Source organism: Phyllobates terribilis, unplaced genomic scaffold (assembly GCF_046119375.1).
Source record: "Phyllobates terribilis strain yellow unplaced genomic scaffold, ASM4611937v1 Scaffold_38__1_contigs__length_12584779, whole genome shotgun sequence".
Classification (NCBI taxonomy): Eukaryota; Metazoa; Chordata; class Amphibia; order Anura; family Dendrobatidae; genus Phyllobates; species Phyllobates terribilis.
The window spans coordinates 2,241,765-2,267,157 of NW_027362798.1; the positions used below are offsets into that span (position 1 = coordinate 2,241,765).

Below are 25,393 nucleotides of genomic sequence, written 5' to 3' on the forward strand. Positions count from 1 at the left end.
ACATGTCTTCTTAACGGGAGTCCAGGAGCTCATCTCCACAAATGGACTTTTCAGGATCCTTGGGTGGCTCCGTAGTTTGAAACCAATTCTGGTTATCGCTTCTCGGCCTTTTGGCTAAGATCAAGTGTAGTATCTGTTCTTATCAGTTTAATATCTGATACGTCCCCTATCTGGGGACCATATATTAAATGGATTTTTAGAACAGGGAGATGGAAAAAGAGCTTGCTCTGTCCACTCCACGCATTGACCTGGTATTGCAGTATCTCCAGGACCGGTGCACCCCTTCTTTAATGCAGTTTCTAAAATCAGAAAGAATTGAATTCAATGTTTTTTGTTCATTTTGCTTGTTTGTCGGATTTTGGGATGGACTCTTTGGCTTTGCTTTTCTTCTCCTCATTGGATTTTTCATGTTCAAAGTTGCAGAAGCCAGATTACAAGCTCATTTTGGTTCAACTTCAGCAACTGTGCATTGCATTGCCATGTAATGTGATGCAATGCTATCTTTCTAGCTCTCCCTTTTTACTTCCTTTTGGATAAACAGACATATTAGGCAAGCATTTTGGAGCTTTCACCTAAATAACTACAGGTGGTGAGATAAGCTGCACAATATAATTGACCTTTCAGTATATTGTTGCACACACACCATCTATTTAGCAAATGCCCTTGTTATCAACAGCAGCCTTTTAAACTCACCTGAGCTAACAGGTATGTGCGCTGGTTACTCTGCTGCGCTTAAAATTTCTTTTTTGGTTTGCTACAATGCCTTTTCTGAAACGTTGTCTCCCTCTACTGGAACACTGACTTCTTTCATTTAATGCCTGCAGACTATAAAAGAGAACCCAACCCAAAAAGTTTGGTTGATTAGTCTGTGGCATTCTGTTAAACTGTTGCTTATGGCGGTCTCTGTGAGCTTCTCAGCGACATTCAGCCAGCCAGGTATCCTGCCTGCAGTAGATGGAATGTGGCAATGGAACGCTGGCTGCGCGTGTCATAATAGGCTCTGAGCCTTTATATACCTGTGCACAGCAGCAGCCACCTTCAGTCTGCTGCTGGACAGCCAGCAGCAGCAGCAGCAGGAGAGGTATGTAATCAGGAGCCCTCCTGCTAAGGGTAGACAGCTGCTCGTTCCACCCCACCCCCCGCCTTAATTGGTTCTCCTCCCTTCCAACGGTGTTGAGGCGGGTGGGAACAGCAGGGGGTGAAGGTGCTGTGTTTAAAGAGGTGGAGTTATGCAGATCTAAAACGCGTGGATTGCAGCAGCAGCAAGCCGAAAAGTGCAGCCATGTAAGGGATCTAGAGGTTGACAACATGTCTTCTTAACGGGAGTCCAGGAGCTCATCTCCACAAATGGACTTTTCAGGATCCTTGGGTGGCTCCGTAGTTTGAAACCAATTCTGGTTATCGCTTCTCGGCCTTTTGGCTAAGATCAAGTGTAGTATCTGTTCTTATCAGTTTAATATCTGATACGTCCCCTATCTGGGGACCATATATTAAATGGATTTTTAGAACAGGGAGATGGAAAAAGAGCTTGCTCTGTCCACTCCACGCATTGACCTGGTATTGCAGTATCTCCAGGACCGGTGCACCCCTTCTTTAATGCAGTTTCTAAAATCAGAAAGAATTGAATTCAATGTTTTTTGTTCATTTTGCTTGTTTGTCGGATTTTGGGATGGACTCTTTGGCTTTGCTTTTCTTCTCCTCATTGGATTTTTCATGTTCAAAGTTGCAGAAGCCAGATTACAAGCTCATTTTGGTTCAACTTCAGCAACTGTGCATTGCATTGCCATGTAATGTGATGCAATGCTATCTTTCTAGCTCTCCCTTTTTACTTCCTTTTGGATAAACAGACATATTAGGCAAGCATTTTGGAGCTTTCACCTAAATAACTACAGGTGGTGAGATAAGCTGCACAATATAATTGACCTTTCAGTATATTGTTGCACACACACCATCTATTTAGCAAATGCCCTTGTTATCAACAGCAGCCTTTTAAACTCACCTGAGCTAACAGGTATGTGCGCTGGTTACTCAGCTGCGCTTAAAATTTCTTTTTTGGTTTGCTACAATGCCTTTTCTGAAACGTTGTCTCCCTCTGCTGGAACACTGACTTCTTTCATTTAATGCCTGCAGACTATAAAAGAGAACCCAACCCAAAAAGTTTGGTTGATTAGTCTGTGGCATTCTGTTAAACTGTTGCTTATGGCGGTCTCTGTGAGCTTCTCAGCGACATTCAGCCAGCCAGGTATCCTGCCTGCAGTAGATGGAATGTGGCAATGGAACGCTGGCTGCGCGTGTCATAATAGGCTCTGAGCCTTTATATACCTGTGCACAGCAGCAGCCACCTTCAGTCTGCTGCTGGACAGCCAGCAGCAGCAGCAGCAGGAGAGGTATGTAATCAGGAGCCCTCCTGCTAAGGGTAGACAGCTGCTCGTTCCACCCCACCCCCCGCCTTAATTGGTTCTCCTCCCTTCCAACGGTGTTGAGGCGGGTGGGAACAGCAGGGGGTGAAGGTGCTGTGTTTAAAGAGGTGGAGTTATGCAGATCTAAAACGCGTGGATTGCAGCAGCAGCAAGCCGAAAAGTGCAGGCATGTAAGGGATCTAGAGGTTGACAACATGTCTTCTTAACGGGAGTCCAGGAGCTCATCTCCACAAATGGACTTTTCAGGATCCTTGGGTGGCTCCGTAGTTTGAAACCAATTCTGGTTATCGCTTCTCGGCCTTTTGGCTAAGATCAAGTGTAGTATCTGTTCGTATCAGTTTAATATCTGATACGTCCCCTATCTGGGGACCATATATTAAATGGATTTTTAGAACAGGGAGATGGAAAAAGAGCTTGCTCTGTCCACTCCACGCATTGACCTGGTATTGCAGTATCTCCAGGACCGGTGCACCCCTTCTTTAATGCAGTTTCTAAAATCAGAAAGAATTGAATTCAATGTTTTTTGTTCATTTTGCTTGTTTGTCGGATTTTGGGATGGACTCTTTGGCTTTGCTTTTCTTCTCCTCATTGGATTTTTCATGTTCAAAGTTGCAGAAGCCAGATTACAAGCTCATTTTGGTTCAACTTCAGCAACTGTGCATTGCATTGCCATGTAATGTGATGCAATGCTATCTTTCTAGCTCTCCCTTTTTACTTCCTTTTGGATAAACAGACATATTAGGCAAGCATTTTGGAGCTTTCACCTAAATAACTACAGGTGGTGAGATAAGCTGCACAATATAATGGACCTTTCTGTATATTGTTGCACACACACCATCTATTTAGCAAATGCCCTTGTTATCAACAGCAGCCTTTTAAACTCACCTGAGCTAACAGGTATGTGCGCTGGTTACTCTGCTGCGCTTAAAATTTCTTTTTTGGTTTGCTACAATGCCTTTTCTGAAACGTTGTCTCCCTCTGCTGGAACACTGACTTCTTTCATTTAATGCCTGCAGACTATAAAAGAGAACCCAACCCAAAAAGTTTGGTTGATTAGTCTGTGGCATTCTGTTAAACTGTTGCTTATGGCGGTCTCTGTGAGCTTCTCAGCGACATTCAGCCAGCCAGGTATCCTGCCTGCAGTAGATGGAATGTGGCAATGGAACGCTGGCTGCGCGTGTCATAATAGGCTCTGAGCCTTTATATACCTGTGCACAGCAGCAGCCACCTTCAGTCTGCTGCTGGACAGCCAGCAGCAGCAGCAGCAGGAGAGGTATGTAATCAGGAGCCCTCCTGCTAAGGGTAGACAGCTGCTCGTTCCACCCCACCCCCCGCCTTAATTGGTTCTCCTCCCTTCCAACGGTGTTGAGGCGGGTGGGAACAGCAGGGGGTGAAGGTGCTGTGTTTAAAGAGGTGGAGTTATGCAGATCTAAAACGCGTGGATTGCAGCAGCAGCAAGCCGAAAAGTGCAGGCATGTAAGGGATCTAGAGGTTGACAACATGTCTTCTTAACGGGAGTCCAGGAGCTCATCTCCACAAATGGACTTTTCAGGATCCTTGGGTGGCTCCGTAGTTTGAAACCAATTCTGGTTATCGCTTCTCGGCCTTTTGGCTAAGATCAAGTGTAGTATCTGTTCTTATCAGTTTAATATCTGATACGTCCCCTATCTGGGGACCATATATTAAATGGATTTTTAGAACAGGGAGATGGAAAAAGAGCTTGCTCTGTCCACTCCACGCATTGACCTGGTATTGCAGTATCTCCAGGACCGGTGCACCCCTTCTTTAATGCAGTTTCTAAAATCAGAAAGAATTGAATTCAATGTTTTTTGTTCATTTTGCTTGTTTGTCGGATTTTGGGATGGACTCTTTGGCTTTGCTTTTCTTCTCCTCATTGGATTTTTCATGTTCAAAGTTGCAGAAGCCAGATTACAAGCTCATTTTGGTTCAACTTCAGCAACTGTGCATTGCATTGCCATGTAATGTGATGCAATGCTATCTTTCTAGCTCTCCCTTTTTACTTCCTTTTGGATAAACAGACATATTAGGCAAGCATTTTGGAGCTTTCACCTAAATAACTACAGGTGGTGAGATAAGCTGCACAATATAATTGACCTTTCAGTATATTGTTGCACACACACCATCTATTTAGCAAATGCCCTTGTTATCAACAGCAGCCTTTTAAACTCACCTGAGCTAACAGGTATGTGCGCTGGTTACTCTGCTGCGCTTAAAATTTCTTTTTTGGTTTGCTACAATGCCTTTTCTGAAACGTTGTCTCCCTCTGCTGGAACACTGACTTCTTTCATTTAATGCCTGCAGACTATAAAAGAGAACCCAACCCAAAAGGTTTGGTTGATTAGTCTGTGGCATTCTGTTAAACTGTTGCTTATGGCGGTCTCTGTGAGCTTCTCAGCGACATTCAGCCAGCCAGGTATCCTGCCTGCAGTAGATGGAATGTGGCAATGGAACGCTGGCTGCGCGTGTCATAATAGGCTCTGAGCCTTTATATACCTGTGCACAGCAGCAGCCACCTTCAGTCTGCTGCTGGACAGCCAGCAGCAGCAGCAGCAGGAGAGGTATGTAATCAGGAGCCCTCCTGCTAAGGGTAGACAGCTGCTCGTTCCACCCCACCCCCCGCCTTAATTGGTTCTCCTCCCTTCCAACGGTGTTGAGGCGGGTGGGAACAGCAGGGGGTGAAGGTGCTGTGTTTAAAGAGGTGGAGTTATGCAGATCTAAAACGCGTGGATTGCAGCAGCAGCAAGCCGAAAAGTGCAGGCATGTAAGGGATCTAGAGGTTGACAACATGTCTTCTTAACGGGAGTCCAGGAGCTCATCTCCACAAATGGACTTTTCAGGATCCTTGGGTGGCTCCGTAGTTTGAAACCAATTCTGGTTATCGCTTCTCGGCCTTTTGGCTAAGATCAAGTGTAGTATCTGTTCTTATCAGTTTAATATCTGATACGTCCCCTATCTGGGGACCATATATTAAATGGATTTTTAGAACAGGGAGATGGAAAAAGAGCTTGCTCTGTCAACTCCACGCATTGACCTGGTATTGCAGTATCTCCAGGACCGGTGCACCCCTTCTTTAATGCAGTTTCTAAAATCAGAAAGAATTGAATTCAATGTTTTTTGTTCATTTTGCTTGTTTGTCGGATTTTGGGATGGACTCTTTGGCTTTGCTTTTCTTCTCCTCATTGGATTTTTCATGTTCAAAGTTGCAGAAGCCAGATTACAAGCTCATTTTGGTTCAACTTCAGCAACTGTGCATTGCATTGCCATGTAATGTGATGCAATGCTATCTTTCTAGCTCTCCCTTTTTACTTCCTTTTGGATAAACAGACATATTAGGCAAGCATTTTGGAGCTTTCACCTAAATAACTACAGGTGGTGAGATAAGCTGCACAATATAATTGACCTTTCAGTATATTGTTGCACACACACCATCTATTTAGCAAATGCCCTTGCTATCAACAGCAGCCTTTTAAACTCACCTGAGCTAACAGGTATGTGCGCTGGTTACTCTGCTGCGCTTAAAATTTCTTTTTTGGTTTGCTACAATGCCTTTTCTGAAACGTTGTCTCCCTCTGCTGGAACACTGACTTCTTTCATTTAATGCCTGCAGACTATAAAAGAGAACCCAACCCAAAAAGTTTGGTTGATTAGTCTGTGGCATTCTGTTAAACTGTTGCTTATGGCGGTCTCTGTGAGCTTCTCAGCGACATTCAGCCAGCCAGGTATCCTGCCTGCAGTAGATGGAATGTGGCAATGGAACGCTGGCTGCGCGTGTCATAATAGGCTCTGAGCCTTTATATACCTGTGCACAGCAGCAGCCACCTTCAGTCTGCTGCTGGACAGCCAGCAGCAGCAGCAGCAGGAGAGGTATGTAATCAGGAGCCCTCCTGCTAAGGGTAGACAGCTGCTCGTTCCACCCCACCCCCCGCCTTAATTGGTTCTCCTCCCTTCCAACGGTGTTGAGGCGGGTGGGAACAGCAGGGGGTGAAGGTGCTGTGTTTAAAGAGGTGGAGTTATGCAGATCTAAAACGCGTGGATTGCAGCAGCAGCAAGCCGAAAAGTGCAGGCATGTAAGGGATCTAGAGGTTGACAACATGTCTTCTTAACGGGAGTCCAGGAGCTCATCTCCACAAATGGACTTTTCAGGATCCTTGGGTGGCTCCGTAGTTTGAAACCAATTCTGGTTATCGCTTCTCGGCCTTTTGGCTAAGATCAAGTGTAGTATCTGTTCTTATCAGTTTAATATCTGATACGTCCCCTATCTGGGGACCATATATTAAATGGATTTTTAGAACAGGGAGATGGAAAAAGAGCTTGCTCTGTCCACTCCACGCATTGACCTGGTATTGCAGTATCTCCAGGACCGGTGCACCCCTTCTTTAATGCAGTTTCTAAAATCAGAAAGAATTGAATTCAATGTTTTTTGTTCATTTTGCTTGTTTGTCGGATTTTGGGATGGACTCTTTGGCTTTGCTTTTCTTCTCCTCATTGGATTTTTCATGTTCAAAGTTGCAGAAGCCAGATTACAAGCTCATTTTGGTTCAACTTCAGCAACTGTGCATTGCATTGCCATGTAATGTGATGCAATGCTATCTTTCTAGCTCTCCCTTTTTACTTCCTTTTGGATAAACAGACATATTAGGCAAGCATTTTGGAGCTTTCACCTAAATAACTACAGGTGGTGAGATAAGCTGCACAATATAATTGACCTTTCAGTATATTGTTGCACACACACCATCTATTTAGCAAATGCCCTTGTTATCAACAGCAGCCTTTTAAACTCACCTGAGCTAACAGGTATGTGCGCTGGTTACTCTGCTGCGCTTAAAATTTCTTTTTTGGTTTGCTACAATGCCTTTTCTGAAACGTTGTCTCCCTCTACTGGAACACTGACTTCTTTCATTTAATGCCTGCAGACTATAAAAGAGAACCCAACCCAAAAAGTTTGGTTGATTAGTCTGTGGCATTCTGTTAAACTGTTGCTTATGGCGGTCTCTGTGAGCTTCTCAGCGACATTCAGCCAGCCAGGTATCCTGCCTGCAGTAGATGGAATGTGGCAATGGAACGCTGGCTGCGCGTGTCATAATAGGCTCTGAGCCTTTATATACCTGTGCACAGCAGCAGCCACCTTCAGTCTGCTGCTGGACAGCCAGCAGCAGCAGCAGCAGGAGAGGTATGTAATCAGGAGCCCTCCTGCTAAGGGTAGACAGCTGCTCGTTCCACCCCACCCCCCGCCTTAATTGGTTCTCCTCCCTTCCAACGGTGTTGAGGCGGGTGGGAACAGCAGGGGGTGAAGGTGCTGTGTTTAAAGAGGTGGAGTTATGCAGATCTAAAACGCGTGGATTGCAGCAGCAGCAAGCCGAAAAGTGCAGCCATGTAAGGGATCTAGAGGTTGACAACATGTCTTCTTAACGGGAGTCCAGGAGCTCATCTCCACAAATGGACTTTTCAGGATCCTTGGGTGGCTCCGTAGTTTGAAACCAATTCTGGTTATCGCTTCTCGGCCTTTTGGCTAAGATCAAGTGTAGTATCTGTTCTTATCAGTTTAATATCTGATACGTCCCCTATCTGGGGACCATATATTAAATGGATTTTTAGAACAGGGAGATGGAAAAAGAGCTTGCTCTGTCCACTCCACGCATTGACCTGGTATTGCAGTATCTCCAGGACGGGTGCACCCCTTCTTTAATGCAGTTTCTAAAATAAGAAAGAATTGAATTCAATGTTTTTTGTTCATTTTGCTTGTTTGTCGGATTTTGGGATGGACTCTTTGGCTTTGCTTTTCTTCTCCTCATTGGATTTTTCATGTTCAAAGTTGCAGAAGCCAGATTACAAGCTCATTTTGGTTCAACTTCAGTAACTGTGCATTGCATTGCCATGTAATGTGATGCAATGCTATCTTTCTAGCTCTCCCTTTTTACTTCCTTTTGGATAAACAGACATATTAGGCAAGCATTTTGGAGCTTTCACCTAAATAACTACAGGTGGTGAGATAAGCTGCACAATATAATTGACCTTTCAGTATATTGTTGCACACACACCATCTATTTAGCAAATGCCCTTGTTATCAACAGCAGCCTTTTAAACTCACCTGAGCTAACAGGTATGTGCGCTGGTTACTCTGCTGCGCTTAAAATTTCTTTTTTGGTTTGCTACAATGCCTTTTCTGAAACGTTGTCTCCTTCTGCTGGAACACTGACTTCTTTCATTTAATGCCTGCAGACTATAAAAGAGAACCCAACCCAAAAAGTTTGGTTGATTAGTCTGTGGCATTCTGTTAAACTGTTGCTTATGGCGGTCTCTGTGAGCTTCTCAGCGACATTCAGCCAGCCAGGTATCCTGCCTGCAGTAGATGGAATGTGGCAATGGAACGCTGGCTGCGCGTGTCATAATAGGCTCTGAGCCTTTATATACCTGTGCACAGCAGCAGCCACCTTCAGTCTGCTGCTGGACAGCCAGCAGCAGCAGCAGCAGGAGAGGTATGTAATCAGGAGCCCTCCTGCTAAGGGTAGACAGCTGCTCGTTCCACCCCACCCCCCGCCTTAATTGGTTCTCCTCCCTTCCAACGGTGTTGAGGCGGGTGGGAACAGCAGGGGGTGAAGGTGCTGTGTTTAAAGAGGTGGAGTTATGCAGATCTAAAACGCGTGGATTGCAGCAGCAGCAAGCCGAAAAGTGCAGGCATGTAAGGGATCTAGAGGTTGACAACATGTCTTCTTAACGGGAGTCCAGGAGCTCATCTCCACAAATGGACTTTTCAGGATCCTTGGGTGGCTCCGTAGTTTGAAACCAATTCTGGTTATCGCTTCTCGGCCTTTTGGCACGATCTGTAGTGGGTTGTGACATTGGGCTGAAGGTTACTGTGGTGGCAGAACCGATTCTTGGCCTTTGGAGATATCCAGTGCTGCTTTTGGGAATCGGTGCTAAAGCTGCAGTGCCTTTTCTTTACGGAGGACGGTGTGTTGGAGGGAGGACGAACTTCGTGGAGGCTGCGATCCGTGTGTGATATTTTCCTTGGTATCTGGAAAAGAAGAGGAAAATCATGGAGACAAGGAGAAACCCTGGAGGAAGGAAGGAGAATCAAGCAAGCAACCCGAATGATTATTTCTCGGAGGAGCATCCGCTGAAGGACACCATCAGGTTCGTGGTTGCTCCTGACCACCGGCAGGTGAAAGATTCTCAATTTATTTTCAATGTTATTTGTAAGCTCTTGAAGATCGACAAGGAGCATCTTTTTTGCTTTCAATCTTTTTTTTCTCGAGGACTTTATGATGTTACGCTTAATAAAGCCTCGCAGTGTGAAAGTGCCTACGCTCTTTATGAAGTAAATAAAGAGAAGGTAGAGCTGGAGGGGGTGAAAGTAATCCCCTCTTTTCAGTTTTCAATGAAAGTACTGACGATTCATTTGTTTAGTCCATTTATTACAGACTCTGAGGTTGAAAGTTACCTATCAATGTATTGTGACAAAATCATCCCTAAGAGACGCGGGGAAACACAGTTTGGAGTGTGGAACGGGAAACGTGTGTATGTGGTATCATTTAGGAAGAACCCGAATGAGGAGGGGGGCGTGTCCAGACCTCCGCCGCAGGTTTATATCAACCATAGCCGCGGTTATTTATTCTTCCCAGGGATGCCACACTACTGCCGTGTGTGTAAAAAATATGGACATCTGGATGCAGAATGTAACAAGTGTTTTAGTTGCATGGGTACTCCTCACCAGATGGATGAGTGCCCTAAAAATAAGAAAAAGGATGTAGAGGAGATGGACACATCGCCTGAAGAACAGCAACAAGAAGCTAAAGACGATGTGGAAGCAGGCATTGCTGCTGAAGAGGAAAAAGGGGAAGAGGAGAAAGAAAGGAGTGAGAAGGAGGAGACAGAAAGAAAGAGAAAAGAGGAAGAGGAGGGACGGGCAATGAAGGAGAAGAAGAAGGAGGAACGGGTTAAAAAATCACAAGAAGAAGAGGAAAGGAAGTTGGAAGAAAGGAAGAGAAAGAAGGAAGAGGAAAAACAGAAGAGGATAGAGGACATAGAAAAAAGGGCCATGGAGATAAAGAAACAGATGGAAAGGAAAAAGAGAGAAGAGCAGAAGAAAGAAGATAAGAAGAAAGAAGATAAGAATGAAAAGAAGAAGATAGAAGAACAGAAGAAAGAAGATCAGAAGAGAGAAGAGAAGAGTCAAATGTTGCAAGAAATTTCTCCACTAAGTAAAGGGAGTAGTTGTGGAGGGGAAAGTGATATTCCAGAAGTAGTGGAGTCCACTCCTACTAATTCCCTGTCGCAGAGCTTACCTTGCGCGCAGGTACAAATGGACTGCACAGAAAAATCTCTAAAAAGAAGTGTGGATAGAAGTGATAATGAAGGAATACCATGTGGTGGGAAAGTAAAGGCATTAGAAGCAACAAGTCTGCTGGGGAGTGTGTCATCTTCGGATGTATCAGATCTGGAGGTAGACCCATCTTCTCCGGCAGTAGAGAATGAGGGCGGAGGGAAGAGCCCTGCACTAAATGTTAGAAGATGATCCGCTCAATGTCCCTGAATGTTCAGGGGTTTAACGACCTATATAAGAGAACTGCTTTATATGATTTTTTAAATAATGAAAATATTGATTTTATCTTTCTACAAGAATGTAATTTGACAAAAAAAATAAGCTATGAATATTTACAGGGTATATGGAAGGGTAACTTATGCTTTTCTGGTGGGAACGAGTCAAAAAGTGATGGTGTGGGGTTTTTATGCTCTAAAGATTGGGAGATTGTAAATTATGAAGAGATATACCCTGGGAGGATTTTAAGAATTGATGTGCAGAAAAATGGGAAGAAAGTGAGGTGTTTTAATGTGTATGCAAATGCAGAAAAAGCCTTGAGATTACATTTGTTTGAACTGTTGCAGCTGTTTTTACCTGGAGTAGATCCATTAGTTTTAGGTGGGGATTTTAATTGTCATTTAAAAAATGTAAAAGATGGGTCAGCTTCATGTCTTAGAAATATTTTAGCAGCTTTTAATCTTAAAGATACATGGGCATTAGATGGACAAAAAAAGGAGCATGAAGTCACTTGGGTGGGGAGAGGTGTTTCATCCAGAATAGATTATATTTTTATATCTCAAGCCCTAACATGCTCAGGTTTTAAAACGCATTCAACACCTTTTTCAGATCATAAAATAATAGAATGTAGTTTTAAAATAGAATCAGATGTGGATAAAAGACCGTCACACTGGAAATTAAATGTATCCCTACTACAAGACGAGGTGGTTATGGAAGGTTTTAAAAAGCTGTATGAAAAACTGAAGCTAAAAAAAACGTTTTTTAAATCTATTTTTAATTGGTGGGATTTTGTCAAGAAGGAGGTAAAAATATTTTTTATTAAAGAAGGAAAGAAGAAAGCTGCTGCAAAACGTATTTTTTATAATGATCTTAATGCTAAACTGCAATGTTTTTTTCACCTCGAAAATAACGGATGTGATCTGCAGGAGGCGATCCGAACAACAAAAGAAAAGATCCAAAACTGCCTGAAAGAAAAAGGTAAAGAAATTATTTTTAATTCCCGAGTAAAAGTTTTAGACGAGGATGAAAAATGCACAAAATTCTTTTTTAAAAAAATATGTGACAAGAAGGATTATATGAAGGTTTTGGAAGGAGAAACAAGTTTGGAGGGGAAGAAGATGAAAGCAAAAGAATTTTATGATGATTTATTTTCTGTTAAAAACACGGATGTGTCTCTAAAAAAACATTTTTTAGAAGGACTGGAAAAAAATTTTAATGCGGAAGATAAATCTTTTTTAATAGGGAATTTTACTAAAGAGGAAGTTTTTAATACAATTAATACGCTACAAAATAACAAAACGCCGGGAGCAGATGGACTACCTGTTGAATTTTACAAGTGTTTATGGGAGATCATGGGTGAGGATTTTTATGAAGTAATTTTAGAAGCAGAAGCATCTTTTAGTGTCCCAGAGTCGTGGTGGGAGGGTCTTATTGTTTTATTATTTAAGAAAGGAAATAAAGAACTGATTAAAAATTGGAGACCAATAACCCTTTTAAATACGGACTGTAAGGTATATGCAAAGTTACTAGCAAATAGATTAAAAAAGGTAATCGGCTCAGTAATAGAAGTGGATCAGACGTGTGCAGTGCCAAATCGGAGAATCAGCGACTCATTGATTTTAATCAGGGATGTTTTATGGGATGTTTTAGACAGAAAACAAAAGCTTGCTCTAATTACTTTGGATTTTGAAAAAGCGTACGATAGAGTTGCCCATGATTTTTTATTTGCAGTTTTAGAGAAAATGGGATGCCCGGATGTTTTTAGCAAACGTATTAAATCTCTTTACAAATCATGTTTTAGCAAAATATCTATTAATGGTTTTTTATCTGATAATGTAAAAATAAACTGTGGCGTTAAACAGGGGTGTCCCTTATCCCCTATTCTTTTTATTTGTGCAATTGAACCACTTTTAGCAGCTTTTAGGAGAGATAAGGTAATCAATGGTTTTTTTATTCCCGGGAGTTGCAATGAACAAGTTAAAGTGGTGGCATATATGGATGATGTGACGGTTTTAGTTAAAGACACTAGAAGCATGAACAGAGCCATAAGAACAGTGGATTGGTTTGGGGGCGCATCGGGTTTTAAAATTAACATGGAAAAATCTGGTATTTTAACTGTTGGTGATTTTATTGTAGATTCTGAGTGTAAATTAACAAGAATGAATGAAGTAAAAATTTTAGGTATTTATTTCTCAGAGTCAGGTGGTAATGTAAGAAATTGGGAGTCTCTGCTGGAAAGAGTTAAGAAAAAGATTACTTTCTGGCAGTTGAGAGATCTTACCCTGGAAGGAAAAATTTTAATTATTAGACAGGTTTTACTCCCAATGTTTTTATATGTCTCAACAGTTTTTATCCCCCAAAATAATATCATGAAGAGAGTTATTAAGGTATGTTTTAATTTTTTATGGAGATCCAAGATGGAAAGAGTAAAGAGAGAGGAGATATATAAATCAAAGAAAAAAGGTGGGAAAGGTTTTCCGGATATTAGGTCCTTTTTATATGCAAAGTATGTAGCGAACTGTGTATGCACTTTATTAGGACCAGGCTCTAAGCTAAAGTTGTTTTCTATATATAATTTAGGTTTCTATATTAGAAATTATAAATGGTTGGAGATGTCTCTAAATAGGCCTTATAGGTTTTTACCTCCAGGAAATTATATTGTTTTAGAAAAAATTTTAAGAGATTTTAAACTTAAGATGGTCGAAATAAATGTTCTTAAATGCCATAAAAAAATCCTAAAAATCCTGGAAGAGAGAATAGGTATCAGTCCTGTGGAACATTTTTCATTCAAAATTGTGGAAAGAATCTGGATGAATGTAAATTATAGTGTGTTATCTAATGAACACAGGGATTTACTCTGGTGTATAGTAAAAGACTGCCTGCCAACCCGTGAGTTCCAACACAGGCGTGGGTTGGTAAGATCTGAAGTGTGCCCAAGATCCAGGTGTGGGAATAGTGAAACACCCATGCACATCTTCTGGAATTGTAATTTTGCACAGACAATATGGAGGAAAGTGTGCAATATAGTGAGAGCTGTGAGTACTGTTAATTTTTTGGATTTTTACAGAGTATTTTATGGGATGGGGATAAGAGAGGAGGATTTTAAAATTGTATGGATTATTATTGCATGTGTGAAGGCGGCATTGTGGAAAGCAAGGAACATTTTAGTGTTTAAACATAAGGAAGTAACAGTCGACCAGTGTATTAAATTATGTCTAAGTTATTTGTACATGTATTTCTGGAGGGACAAAATGACGCTTGGCAAGGTGAAAGCAAATGAGAAATGGAAACAATGTAAATGGAATGAACTTACCTTGTAAGATTTGATTTTTTGAAAACCTGTGGAAAAACAAAAAAACAAAAACAAAAACAAACAAAAAAAAATAGCCAAAACTATATAATTTTTTAAAAAAAAAAAAAAGAGGGAAAAAATAAATAAATATATATATATAAAAGAAAAAGAAAATAAAAGATTTGGAGAAGTATTAAAATTGGTAGAATGCACGATGATGGATTTGAGTCTTCTTATCTTTTTGTTGATTCCAAGACTTTGTAATCTGAGTCTTAAAAAAAAAAAAAAAAAAAAAAAAAAATCTGTTCTTATCAGTTTAATATCTGATACGTCCCCTATCTGGGGACCATATATTAAATGGATTTTTAGAACAGGGAGATGGAAAAAGAGCTTGCTCTGTCCACTCCACGCATTGACCTGGTATTGCAGTATCTCCAGGACCGGTGCACCCCTTCTTTAATGCAGTTTCTAAAATCAGAAAGAATTGAATTCAATGTTTTTTGTTCATTTTGCTTGTTTGTCGGATTTTGGGATGGACTCTTTGGCTTTGCTTTTCTTCTCCTCATTGGATTTTTCATGTTCAAAGTTGCAGAAGCCAGATTACAAGCTCATTTTGGTTCAACTTCAGCAACTGTGCATTGCATTGCCATGTAATGTGATGCAATGCTATCTTTCTAGCTCTCCCTTTTTACTTCCTTTTGGATAAACAGACATATTAGGCAAGCATTTTGGAGCTTTCACCTAAATAACTACAGGTGGTGAGATAAGCTGCACAATATAATTGACCTTTCAGTATATTGTTGCACACACACCATCTATTTAGCAAATGCCCTTGTTATCAACAGCAGCCTTTTAAACTCACCTGAGCTAACAGGTATGTGCGCTGGTTACTCTGCTGCGCTTAAAATTTCTTTTTTGGTTTGCTACAATGCCTTTTCTGAAACGTTGTCTCCCTCTGCTGGAACACTGACTTCTTTCATTTAATGCCTGCAGACTATAAAAGAGAACCCAACCCAAAAAGTTTGGTTGATTAGTCTGTGGCATTCTGTTAAACTGTTGCTTATGGCGGTCTCTGTGAGCTTCTCAGCGACATTCAGCCAGCCAGGTATCCTGCCTGCAGTAGATGGAATGTGGCAATGGAACGCTGGCTGCGCGTGTCATAATAGGCTCTGAGCCTTTATATACCTGTGCACAGCAGCAGCCACCTTCAGTCTGCTGCTGGACAGCCAGCAGCAGCAGCAGCAGGAGAGGTATGTAATCAGGAGCCCTCCTGCTAAGGGTAGACAGCTGCTCGTTCCACCCCACCCCCCGCCTTAATTGGTTCTCCTCCCTTCCAACGGTGTTGAGGCGGGTGGGAACAGCAGGGGGTGAAGGTGCTGTGTTTAAAGAGGTGGAGTTATGCAGATCTAAAACGCGTGGATTGCAGCAGCAGCAAGCCGAAAAGTGCAGGCATGTAAGGGATCTAGAGGTTGACAACATGTCTTCTTAACGGGAGTCCAGGAGCTCATCTCCACAAATGGACTTTTCAGGATCCTTGGGTGGCTCCGTAGTTTGAAACCAATTCTGGTTATCGCTTCTCGGCCTTTTGGCTAAGATCAAGTGTAGTATCTGTTCTTATCAGTTTAATATCTGATACGTCCCCTATCTGGGGACCATATATTAAATGGATTTTTAGAACAGGGAGATGGAAAAAGAGCTTGCTCTGTCCACTCCACGCATTGACCTGGTATTGCAGTATCTCCAGGACCGGTGCACCCCTTCTTTAATGCAGTTTCTAAAATCAGAAAGAATTGAATTCAATGTTTTTTGTTCATTTTGCTTGTTTGGCGGATTTTGGGATGGACTCTTTGGCTTTGCTTTTCTTCTCCTCATTGGATTTTTCATGTTCAAAGTTGCAGAAGCCAGATTACAAGCTCATTTTGGTTCAACTTCAGCAACTGTGCATTGCATTGCCATGTAATGTGATGCAATGCTATCTTTCTAGCTCTCCCTTTTTACTTCCTTTTGGATAAACAGACATATTAGGCAAGCATTTTGGAGCTTTCACCTAAATAACTACAGGTGGTGAGATAAGCTGCACAATATAATTGACCTTTCAGTATATTGTTGCACACACACCATCTATTTAGCAAATGCCCTTGTTATCAACAGCAGCCTTTTAAACTCACCTGAGCTAACAGGTATGTGCGCTGGTTACTCTGCTGCGCTTAAAATTTCTTTTTTGGTTTGCTACAATGCCTTTTCTGAAACGTTGTCTCCCTCTGCTGGAACACTGACTTCTTTCATTTAATGCCTGCAGACTATAAAAGAGAACCCAACCCAAAAAGTTTCGTTGATTAGTCTGTGGCATTCTGTTAAACTGTTGCTTATGGCGGTCTCTGTGAGCTTCTCAGCGACATTCAGCCAGCCAGGTATCCTGCCTGCAGTAGATGGAATGTGGCAATGGAACGCTGGCTGCGCATGTCATAATAGGCTCTGAGCCTTTATATACCTGTGCACAGCAGCAGCCACCTTCAGTCTGCTGCTGGACAGCCAGCAGCAGCAGCAGCAGGAGAGGTATGTAATCAGGAGCCCTCCTGCTAAGGGTAGACAGCTGCTCGTTCCACCCCACCCCCCGCCTTAATTGGTTCTCCTCCCTTCCAACGGTGTTGAGGCGGGTGGGAACAGCAGGGGGTGAAGGTGCTGTGTTTAAAGAGGTGGAGTTATGCAGATCTAAAACGCGTGGATTGCAGCAGCAGCAAGCCGAAAAGTGCAGGCATGTAAGGGATCTAGAGGTTGACAACATGTCTTCTTAACGGGAGTCCAGGAGCTCATCTCCACAAATGGACTTTTCAGGATCCTTGGGTGGCTCCGTAGTTTGAAACCAATTCTGGTTATCGCTTCTCGGCCTTTTGGCTAAGATCAAGTGTAGTATCTTTTGAAAAGGCAGTTTTGTCCTTGGGCTGCCCTAGTAAATTGATGCATATTACACACTGGTTTGGTGCACTTGTTAGTACGCCAGGTGGCTCATAGAGTTATCTGATGGAAAACATGGCCCTCCAGGATCGAAGTCACTAGGCTGGGTAAGTGTGAGGGCTTTGGAGCAATGTGCCCCAGGAGTAGGCGCCCTGGTGGGAGTCCAAGCTTACTGGGACTGGGAACCCCAGAAAGACTTGGCTTCGTAGCATGCCGCACCTTTGCCAATCATACTTTCTGAGCAACCCCCCCTATTCCTGGCCTCCGGGCTAGGAAGGGGAATTTTTATAAACCCGGTCGGAGGTCCGGTCAGCTTTGGGCTGAGAAACCAACACAGGCTCCAGCTCCACTAGGGTGGCAGCCTAGATGGAAGCTGGGAGCACGAAAACGGCTCTTCTCCGGCTTCGGCTAGGGAGAGCATCGGAGATCCCTGACCCTCGCTGTGGCCTTCTGGCTCGGAGGGATGGGGATGGTTTATTGGGAACCCTCTCCTCCGGGAAGGGTCCACATGAATCCTCACCTCGTGCGCTGTTTTGGTGTGACTTTGGTCACATTTTTCAGTGCCTTGGATGCAGCTTCAATCAAAAAATCTGTTCTTATCAGTTTAATATCTGATACGTCCCCTATCTGGGGACCATATATTAAATGGATTTTTAGAACAGGGAGATGGAAAAAGAGCTTGCTCTGTCCACTCAACGCATTGACCTGGTTTTGCAGTATCTCCGGGACCGGTGCACCCCTTCTTTAATGCAGTTTCTAAAATCAGAAAGAATTGAATTCAATGTTTTTTGTTCATTTTGCTTGTTTGTCGGATTTTGGGATGGACTCTTTGGCTTTGCTTTTCTTCTCCTCATTGGATTTTTCATGTTCAAAGTTGCAGAAGCCAGATTACAAGCTCATTTTGGTTCAACTTCAGCAACTGTGCATTGCATTGCCATGTAATGTGATGCAATGCTATCTTTCTAGCTCTCCCTTTTTACTTCCTTTTGGATAAACAGACATATTAGGCAAGCATTTTGGAGCTTTCACCTAAATAACTACAGGTGGTGAGATAAGCTGCACAATATAATTGACCTTTCAGTATATTGTTGCACACACACCATCTATTTAGCAAATGCCCTTGTTATCAACAGCAGCCTTTTAAACTCACCTGAGCTAACAGGTATGTGCGCTGGTTACTCTGCTGCGCTTAAAATTTCTTTTTTGGTTTGCTACAATGCCTTTTCTGAAACGTTGTCTCCCTCTGCTGGAACACTGACTTCTTTCATTTAATGCCTGCAGACTATAAAAGAGAACCCAACCCAAAAAGTTTGGTTGATTAGTCTGTGGCATTCTGTTAAACTGTTGCTTATGGCGGTCTCTGTGAGCTTCTCAGCGACATTCAGCCAGCCAGGTATCCTGCCTGCAGTAGATGGAATGTGGCAATGGAACGCTGGCTGCGCGTGTCATAATAGGCTCTGAGCCTTTATATACCTGTGCACAGCAGCAGCCACCTTCAGTCTGCTGCTGGACAGCCAGCAGCAGCAGCAGCAGGAGAGGTATGTAATCAGGAGCCCTCCTGCTAAGGGTAGACAGCTGCTCGTTCCACCCCACCCCCCGCCTTAATTGGTTCTCCTCCCTTCCAACGGTGTTGAGGCGGGTGGGAACAGCAGGGGGTGAAGGTGCTGTGTTTAAAGAGGTGGAGTTATGCAGATCTAAAACGCGTGGATTGCAGCAGCAGCAAGCCGAAAAGTGCAGGCATGTAAGGGATCTAGAGGTTGACAACATGTCTTCTTAACGGGAGTCCAGGAGCTCATCTCCACAAATGGACTTTTCAGGATCCTTGGGTGGCTCCGTAGTTTGAAACCAATTCTGGTTATCGCTTCTCGGCCTTTTGGCTAAGATCAAGTGTAGTATCTGTTCTTATCAGTTTAATATCTGATACGTCCCCTATCTGGGGACCATATATTAAATGGATTTTTAGAACAGGGAGATGGAAAAAGAGCTTGCTCTGTCCACTCCACGCATTGACCTGGTATTGCAGTATCTCCAGGACCGGTGCACCCCTTCTTTAATGCAGTTTCTAAAATCAGAAAGAATTGAATTCAATGTTTTTTGTTCATTTTGCTTGTTTGTCGGATTTTGGGATGGACTCTTTGGCTTTGCTTTTCTTCTCCTCATTGGATTTTTCATGTTCAAAGTTGCAGAAGCCAGATTACAAGCTCATTTTGGTTCAACTTCAGCAACTGTGCATTGCATTGCCATGTAATGTGATGCAATGCTATCTTTCTAGCTCTCCCTTTTTACTTCCTTTTGGATAAACAGACATATTAGGCAAGCATTTTGGAGCTTTCACCTAAATAACTACAGGTGGTGAGATAAGCTGCACAATATAATTGACCTTTCAGTATATTGTTGCACACACACCATCTATTTAGCAAATGCCCTTGTTATCAACAGCAGCCTTTTAAACTCACCTGAGCTAACAGGTATGTGCGCTGGTTACTCTGCTGCGCTTAAAATTTCTTTTTTGGTTTGCTACAATGCCTTTTCTGAAACGTTGTCTCCCTCTGCTGGAACACTGACTTCTTTCATTTAATGCCTGCAGACTATAAAAGAGAACCCAACCCAAAAAGTTTGGTTGATTAGTCTGTGGCATTCTGTTAAACTGTTGCTTATGGCGGTCTCTGTGAGCTTCTCAGCGACATTCAGCCAGCCAGGTATCCTGCCTGCAGTAGATGGAATGTGGCAATGGAACGCTGGCTGCGCGTGTCATAATAGGCTCTGAGCCTTTATATACCTGTGCACAGCAGCAGCCACCTTCAGTCTGCTGCTGGACAGCCAGCAGCAGCAGCAGCAGGAGAGGTATGTAATCAGGAGCCCTCCTGCTAAGGGTAGACAGCTGCTCGTTCCACCCCACCCCCCGCCTTAATTGGTTCTCCTCCCTTCCAACGGTGTTGAGGCGGGTGGGAACAGCAGGGGGTGAAGGTGCTGTGTTTAAAGAGGTGGAGTTATGCAGATCTAAAACGCGTGGATTGCAGCAGCAGCAAGCCGAAAAGTGCAGGCATGTAAGGGATCTAGAGGTTGACAACATGTCTTCTTAACGGGAGTCCAGGAGCTCATCTCCACAAATGGACTTTTCAGGATCCTTGGGTGGCTCCGTAGTTTGAAACCAATTCTGGTTATCGCTTCTCGGCCTTTTGGCTAAGATCAAGTGTAGTATCTGTTCTTATCAGTTTAATATCTGATACGTCCCCTATCTGGGGACCATATATTAAATGGATTTTTAGAACAGGGAGATGGAAAAAGAGCTTGCTCTGTCCACTCCACGCATTGACCTGGTATTGCAGTATCTCCAGGACCGGTGCACCCCTTCTTTAATGCAGTTTCTAAAATCAGAAAGAATTGAATTCAATGTTTTTTGTTCATTTTGCTTGTTTGTCAGATTTTGGGATGGACTCTTTGGCTTTGCTTTTCTTCTCCTCATTGGATTTTTCATGTTCAAAGTTGCAGAAGCCAGATTACAAGCTCATTTTGGTTCAACTTCAGCAACTGTGCATTGCATTGCCATGTAATGTGATGCAATGCTATCTTTCTAGCTCTCCCTTTTTACTTCCTTTTGGATAAACAGACATATTAGGCAAGCATTTTGGAGCTTTCACCTAAATAACTACAGGTGGTGAGATAAGCTGCACAATATAATTGACCTTTCAGTATATTGTTGCACACACACCATCTATTTAGCAAATGCCCTTGTTATCAACAGCAGCCTTTTAAACTCACCTGAGCTAACAGGTATGTGCGCTGGTTACTCTGCTGCGCTTAAAATTTCTTTTTTGGTTTGCTACAATGCCTTTTCTGAAACATTGTCTCCCTCTGCTGGAACACTGACTTCTTTCATTTAATGCCTGCAGACTATAAAAGAGAACCCAACCCAAAAAGTTTGGTTGATTAGTCTGTGGCATTCTGTTAAACTGTTGCTTATGGCGGTCTCTGTGAGCTTCTCAGCGACATTCAGCCAGCCAGGTATCCTGCCTGCAGTAGATGGAATGTGGCAATGGAACGCTGGCTGCGCGTGTCATAATAGGCTCTGAGCCTTTATATACCTGTGCACAGCAGCAGCCACCTTCAGTCTGCTGCTGGACAGCCAGCAGCAGCAGCAGCAGGAGAGGTATGTAATCAGGAGCCCTCCTGCTAAGGGTAGACAGCTGCTCGTTCCACCCCACCCCCCGCCTTAATTGGTTCTCCTCCCTTCCAACGGTGTTGAGGCGGGTGGGAACAGCAGGGGGTGAAGGTGCTGTGTTTAAAGAGGTGGAGTTATGCAGATCTAAAACGCGTGGATTGCAGCAGCAGCAAGCCGAAAAGTGCAGGCATGTAAGGGATCTAGAGGTTGACAACATGTCTTCTTAACGGGAGTCCAGGAGCTCATCTCCACAAATGGACTTTTCAGGATCCTTGGGTGGCTCCGTAGTTTGAAACCAATTCTGGTTATCGCTTCTCGGCCTTTTGGCTAAGATCAAGTGTAGTATCTGTTCTTATCAGTTTAATATCTGATACGTCCCCTATCTGGGGACCATATATTAAATGGATTTTTAGAACAGGGAGATGGAAAAAGAGCTTGCTCTGTCCACTCCACGCATTGACCTGGTATTGCAGTATCTCCAGGACCGGTGCACCCCTTCTTTAATGCAGTTTCTAAAATCAGAAAGAATTGAATTCAATGTTTTTTGTTCATTTTGCTTGTTTGTCGGATTTTGGGATGGACTCTTTGGCTTTGCTTTTCTTCTCCTCATTGGATTTTTCATGTTCAAAGTTGCAGAAGCCAGATTACAAGCTCATTTTGGTTCAACTTCAGCAACTGTGCATTGCATTGCCATGTAATGTGATGCAATGCTATCTTTCTAGCTCTCCCTTTTTACTTCCTTTTGGATAAACAGACATATTAGGCAAGCATTTTGGAGCTTTCACCTAAATAACTACAGGTGGTGAGATAAGCTGCACAATATAATTGACCTTTCAGTATATTGTTGCACACACACCATCTATTTAGCAAATGCCCTTGTTATCAACAGCAGCCTTTTAAACTCACCTGAGCTAACAGGTATGTGCGCTGGTTACTCTGCTGCGCTTAAAATTTCTTTTTTGGTTTGCTACAATGCCTTTTCTGAAACGTTGTCTCCCTCTGCTGGAACACTGACTTCTTTCATTTAATGCCTGCAGACTATAAAAGAGAACCCAACCCAAAAAGTTTGGTTGATTAGTCTGTGGCATTCTGTTAAACTGTTGCTTATGGCGGTCTCTGTGAGCTTCTCAGCGACATTCAGCCAGCCAGGTATCCTGCCTGCAGTAGATGGAATGTGGCAATGGAACGCTGGCTGCGCGTGTCATAATAGGCTCTGAGCCTTTATATACCTGTGCACAGCAGCAGCCACCTTCAGTCTGCTGCTGGACAGCCAGCAGCAGCAGCAGCAGGAGAGGTATGTAATCAGGAGCCCTCCTGCTAAGGGTAGACAGCTGCTCGTTCCACCCCACCCCCCGCCTTAATTGGTTCTCCTCCCTTCCAACGGTGTTGAGGAGGGTGGGAACAGCAGGGGGTGAAGGTGCTGTGTTTAAAGAGGTGGAGTTATGCAGATCTAAAATGCGTGGATTGCAGCAGCAGCAAGCCGAAAAGTGCAGGCATGTAAGGGATCTAGAGGTTGACAACATGTCTTCTTAACGGGAGTCCAGGAGCTCATCTCCACAAATGGACTTTTCAGGATCCTTGGGTGGCTCCGTAGTTTGAAACCAATTCTGGTTATCGCTTCTCGGCCTTTTGGCTAAGATCAAGTGTAGTATCTGTTCTTATCAGTTTAATATCTGATACGTCCCCTATCTGGGGACCATATATTAAATGGATTTTTAGAACAGGGAGATGGAAAAAGAGCTTGCTCTGTCCACTCCACGCATTGACCTGGTATTGCAGTATCTCCAGGACCGGTGCACCCCTTCTTTAATGCAGTTTCTAAAATCAGAAAGAATTGAATTCAATGTTTTTTGTTCATTTTGCTTGTTTGTCGGATTTTGGGATGGACTCTTTGGCTTTGCTTTTCTTCTCCTCATTGGACTTTTCATGTTCAAAGTTGCAGAAGCCAGATTACAAGCTCATTTTGGTTCAACTTCAGCAACTGTGCATTGCATTGCCATGTAATGTGATGCAATGCTATCTTTCTAGCTCTCCCTTTTTACTTCCTTTTGGATAAACAGACATATTAGGCAAGCATTTTGGAGCTTTCACCTAAATAACTACAGGTGGTGAGATAAGCTGCACAATATAATTGACCTTTCAGTATATTGTTGCACACACACCATCTATTTAGCAAATGCCCTTGTTATCAACAGCAGCCTTTTAAACTCACCTGAGCTAACAGGTATGTGCGCTGGTTACTCTGCTGCGCTTAAAATTTCTTTTTTGGTTTGCTACAATGCCTTTTCTGAAACGTTGTCTCCCTCTGCTGGAACACTGACTTCTTTCATTTAATGCCTGCAGACTATAAAAGAGAACCCAACCCAAAAAGTTTGGTTGATTAGTCTGTGGCATTCTGTTAAACTGTTGCTTATGGCGGTCTCTGTGAGCTTCTCAGCGACATTCAGCCAGCCAGGTATCCTGCCTGCAGTAGATGGAATGTGGCAATGGAACGCTGGCTGCGCGTGTCATAATAGGCTCTGAGCCTTTATATACCTGTGCACAGCAGCAGCCACCTTCAGTCTGCTGCTGGACAGCCAGCAGCAGCAGCAGGAGAGGTATGTAATCAGGAGCCCTCCTGCTAAGGGTAGACAGCTGCTCGTTCCACCCCACCCCCCGCCTTAATTGGTTCTCCTCCCTTCCAACGGTGTTGAGGCGGGTGGGAACAGCAGGGGGTGAAGGTGCTGTGTTTAAAGAGGTGGAGTTATGCAGATCTAAAACGCGTGGATTGCAGCAGCAGCAAGCCGAAAAGTGCAGGCATGTAAGGGATCTAGAGGTTGACAACATGTCTTCTTAACGGGAGTCCAGGAGCTCATCTCCACAAATGGACTTTTCAGGATCCTTGGGTGGCTCCGTAGTTTGAAACCAATTCTGGTTATCGCTTCTCGGCCTTTTGGCTAAGATCAAGTGTAGTATCTGTTCTTATCAGTTTAATATCTGATACGTCCCCTATCTGGGGACCATATATTAAATGGATTTTTAGAACAGGGAGATGGAAAAAGAGCTTGCTCTGTCCACTCCACGCATTGACCTGGTATTGCAGTATCTCCAGGACCGGTGCACCCCTTCTTTAATGCAGTTTCTAAAATCAGAAAGAATTGAATTCAATGTTTTTTGTTCATTTTGCTTGTTTGTCAGATTTTGGGATGGACTCTTTGGCTTTGCTTTTCTTCTCCTCATTGGATTTTTCATGTTCAAAGTTGCAGAAGCCAGATTACAAGCTCATTTTGGTTCAACTTCAGCAACTGTGCATTGCATTGCCATGTAATGTGATGCAATGCTATCTTTCTAGCTCTCCCTTTTTACTTCCTTTTGGATAAACAGACATATTAGGCAAGCATTTTGGAGCTTTCACCTAAATAACTACAGGTGGTGAGATAAGCTGCACAATATAATTGACCTTTCAGTATATTGTTGCACACACACCATCTATTTAGCAAATGCCCTTGTTATCAACAGCAGCCTTTTAAACTCACCTGAGCTAACAGGTATGTGCGCTGGTTACTCTGCTGCGCTTAAAATTTCTTTTTTGGTTTGCTACAATGCCTTTTCTGAAACGTTGTCTCCCTCTGCTGGAACACTGACTTCTTTCATTTAATGCCTGCAGACTATAAAAGAGAACCCAACCCAAAAAGTTTGGTTGATTAGTCTGTGGCATTCTGTTAAACTGTTGCTTATGGCGGTCTCTGTGAGCTTCTCAGCGACATTCAGCCAGCCAGGTATCCTGCCTGCAGTAGATGGAATGTGGCAATGGAACGCTGGCTGCGCGTGTCATAATAGGCTCTGAGCCTTTATATACCTGTGCACAGCAGCAGCCACCTTCAGTCTGCTGCTGGACAGCCAGCAGCAGCAGCAGCAGGAGAGGTATGTAATCAGGAGCCCTCCTGCTAAGGGTAGACAGCTGCTCGTTCCACCCCACCCCCCGCCTTAATTGGTTCTCCTCCCTTCCAACGGTGTTGAGGCGG

General features: G+C 43.3%; 14 non-coding genes and 2 pseudogenes across 14 annotated transcripts; all 16 read left to right on the forward strand.

The window, feature by feature from the left end:
* The first annotated feature begins 94 nt into the window (after positions 1-94).
* On the forward strand, positions 95-285 carry LOC141183941 (U2 spliceosomal RNA). Its single transcript, XR_012258746.1, has one exon. It is a non-coding gene; the product is annotated as a U2 spliceosomal RNA (small nuclear RNA).
* A 1,115-nt stretch (positions 286-1,400) lies between these two features.
* Positions 1,401-1,591, forward strand: LOC141183943 (U2 spliceosomal RNA). The gene has a single exon (XR_012258748.1). It is a non-coding gene; the product is annotated as a U2 spliceosomal RNA (small nuclear RNA).
* Positions 1,592-2,706: 1,115 nt separating this feature from the next.
* LOC141183244 (U2 spliceosomal RNA) lies at positions 2,707-2,897 on the forward strand. Its single transcript, XR_012258240.1, has one exon. It is a non-coding gene; the product is annotated as a U2 spliceosomal RNA (small nuclear RNA).
* A 1,115-nt stretch (positions 2,898-4,012) lies between these two features.
* LOC141183944 (U2 spliceosomal RNA) lies at positions 4,013-4,203 on the forward strand. Its single transcript, XR_012258749.1, has one exon. It is a non-coding gene; the product is annotated as a U2 spliceosomal RNA (small nuclear RNA).
* A 1,115-nt stretch (positions 4,204-5,318) lies between these two features.
* Positions 5,319-5,509, forward strand: LOC141183887 (U2 spliceosomal RNA). The gene has a single exon (XR_012258697.1). It is a non-coding gene; the product is annotated as a U2 spliceosomal RNA (small nuclear RNA).
* Positions 5,510-6,624: 1,115 nt separating this feature from the next.
* On the forward strand, positions 6,625-6,815 carry LOC141183945 (U2 spliceosomal RNA). Its single transcript, XR_012258750.1, has one exon. It is a non-coding gene; the product is annotated as a U2 spliceosomal RNA (small nuclear RNA).
* A 1,115-nt stretch (positions 6,816-7,930) lies between these two features.
* LOC141183214 (U2 spliceosomal RNA) lies at positions 7,931-8,121 on the forward strand. The gene has a single exon (XR_012258213.1). It is a non-coding gene; the product is annotated as a U2 spliceosomal RNA (small nuclear RNA).
* A 6,384-nt stretch (positions 8,122-14,505) lies between these two features.
* On the forward strand, positions 14,506-14,726 carry LOC141183334 (U2 spliceosomal RNA; annotated as a pseudogene).
* A 1,115-nt stretch (positions 14,727-15,841) lies between these two features.
* LOC141183946 (U2 spliceosomal RNA) lies at positions 15,842-16,032 on the forward strand. The gene has a single exon (XR_012258751.1). It is a non-coding gene; the product is annotated as a U2 spliceosomal RNA (small nuclear RNA).
* Positions 16,033-17,147: 1,115 nt separating this feature from the next.
* On the forward strand, positions 17,148-17,263 carry LOC141183512 (U2 spliceosomal RNA; annotated as a pseudogene).
* A 524-nt stretch (positions 17,264-17,787) lies between these two features.
* On the forward strand, positions 17,788-17,969 carry LOC141183348 (U2 spliceosomal RNA). The gene has a single exon (XR_012258329.1). It is a non-coding gene; the product is annotated as a U2 spliceosomal RNA (small nuclear RNA).
* A 1,115-nt stretch (positions 17,970-19,084) lies between these two features.
* Positions 19,085-19,275, forward strand: LOC141183949 (U2 spliceosomal RNA). The gene has a single exon (XR_012258752.1). It is a non-coding gene; the product is annotated as a U2 spliceosomal RNA (small nuclear RNA).
* A 1,115-nt stretch (positions 19,276-20,390) lies between these two features.
* LOC141183950 (U2 spliceosomal RNA) lies at positions 20,391-20,581 on the forward strand. The gene has a single exon (XR_012258753.1). It is a non-coding gene; the product is annotated as a U2 spliceosomal RNA (small nuclear RNA).
* Positions 20,582-21,696: 1,115 nt separating this feature from the next.
* Positions 21,697-21,887, forward strand: LOC141183951 (U2 spliceosomal RNA). Its single transcript, XR_012258754.1, has one exon. It is a non-coding gene; the product is annotated as a U2 spliceosomal RNA (small nuclear RNA).
* A 1,115-nt stretch (positions 21,888-23,002) lies between these two features.
* Positions 23,003-23,193, forward strand: LOC141183952 (U2 spliceosomal RNA). Its single transcript, XR_012258755.1, has one exon. It is a non-coding gene; the product is annotated as a U2 spliceosomal RNA (small nuclear RNA).
* Positions 23,194-24,305: 1,112 nt separating this feature from the next.
* LOC141183953 (U2 spliceosomal RNA) lies at positions 24,306-24,496 on the forward strand. Its single transcript, XR_012258756.1, has one exon. It is a non-coding gene; the product is annotated as a U2 spliceosomal RNA (small nuclear RNA).
* The last annotated feature ends 897 nt before the right edge of the window (positions 24,497-25,393 follow it).